The 1,580-nt window shown below is 42.8% G+C and overlaps 1 non-coding gene across 1 annotated transcript; it reads left to right on the top strand.

The window, feature by feature from the left end:
- The first annotated feature begins 660 nt into the window (after positions 1-660).
- Positions 661-767, top strand: LOC120076966. The gene has a single exon (XR_005481710.1). It is a non-coding gene; the product is annotated as a small nucleolar RNA R71 (small nucleolar RNA).
- The last annotated feature ends 813 nt before the right edge of the window (positions 768-1,580 follow it).

The following is a 1,580-nucleotide window of genomic DNA, read 5'->3' as shown; positions in this document are numbered from 1 at the left end:
TCGAGATTTCGAATGGATGTTGCCTGATTCTGAAGCACTGATTTTTTTTTCTCAATTTACTACTTCAACAAGCTCTCTAAGGACGAATATTGCGGTGTTTGTGAGCTGCTAGCTTGGTTATGCGTTGGACCGTTGTTTTGCGAGAAAAATCCCAGTGGCTCTTCTTTTTGCGCCACTAGTTGAAAGCTTTGTTGTCGATTTTTCCATGCAAAATTTGGGTGGTTTCTCCACCCGAGATTATATGTATCGGAACAGGGATTATTTTTTATGAAGTATACTGACTGCGGGTTAGCTGGACTTTCCTCCATCGAGTGAGCGTCTCCGCAAATGACACAACTTGCGGTCGTTTGTGCAATTGCGTTGACCTGCCGTTTCTTCACTCTCGTGCTATTAATTGCGATGCCCTGTATAAAACTCATCATTGCAATCATTTGATTCTGTAGGGATGCGATGGCCCCGTTGTTTGCGTCATTATCTTTTATGTTCACTCTCCGATCGCTCTATCTCTAGTCCTCGTAAGTTTTAGAGATGCAATCGAGCATATTCTTAGCCTCCTCATACGTTTTGTCTAGCAGACCACCAGCGGCTGCCGCATTGGCAACGGTCTGCAAAGAGGGATTCAGTCCTTGGTAAAAGATCTCCATCTGCAGGCAGTCTGGTAAGCCATTATGTGGACAGTCTCTTACTAGCCGCTTAAACCTCGCCCAAGCATCGCTGAACGATTCGTCATCTTCTTGTTCAAAATTTGTTATTAATTTCCTTCTCCTAGCATTCTCAGTTGGTGGAAAATACTTCTTCAAAAACTTTTCCACCACTTGCTTCTATAAAGTTATCTCCCCCGGTTCGAGAGAATATGCCTAATTTCTTGCCTGATCACACAAAGAAAATGGAAATAGAGTTAGTCGAACTTTTTCCATAGAGATATTTAGGAACTCAAAAGTGTTAAAGATTTCTATGAAGCTCTGGAGGTGGGCGTGCGGGTCTTCGCCATGCCTCCCTCCAAACTGCCCAGTAGCATGGATCATCTGCAACATTACCGACTTCATTTCAAACCTCAATCCATCTAGCGTTGGTTTCATGATTCCTGGAGAGAAATCATAGAGGTTGGGCGATGCATAGTCCCGAATGGATCTATTGCGGTCATTCGCTAGAAAGATGGGGTTGGCCATTATGTTGTTCGTGTTTGCGGCCCTTTCTACCGGTTGTTCTGTCATTCTTGGGGTTCTCTCTTGTAGTTGACGGTTGTCTCTTAGTCTGCGTCGAAATGTTCTGAATCCCCGGGTCATAGTTTGCCAAAGATTGAGAGCTGTAACGAAATAAAAAAGATTACAGTTAACACACTATTTTATCGAAGTCCTCGGCAACGACGCCAAAGACTTAATGCGTTATTTTATGAGGTGAAATTATGGATGAAATGCGGTGATGGAATTGTGTTGAACAATCAAGATTTCTCAGTGGAATCCAAGTATAAAACCCACTGAGTTTCCTGGTAAGTCTAGGGTCGAACTCAGGACTTGGGAAAATAATATACGGTGATAATTTTTCACAAAGACTTTACGGTAACCGGTAATTGAAATAGT

This window comes from Benincasa hispida, chromosome 4 (assembly GCF_009727055.1).
Source record: "Benincasa hispida cultivar B227 chromosome 4, ASM972705v1, whole genome shotgun sequence".
Lineage (NCBI taxonomy): Eukaryota > Viridiplantae > Streptophyta > Magnoliopsida > Cucurbitales > Cucurbitaceae > Benincasa > Benincasa hispida.
This window is presented reverse-complemented; position numbering and strand designations above follow the sequence as displayed.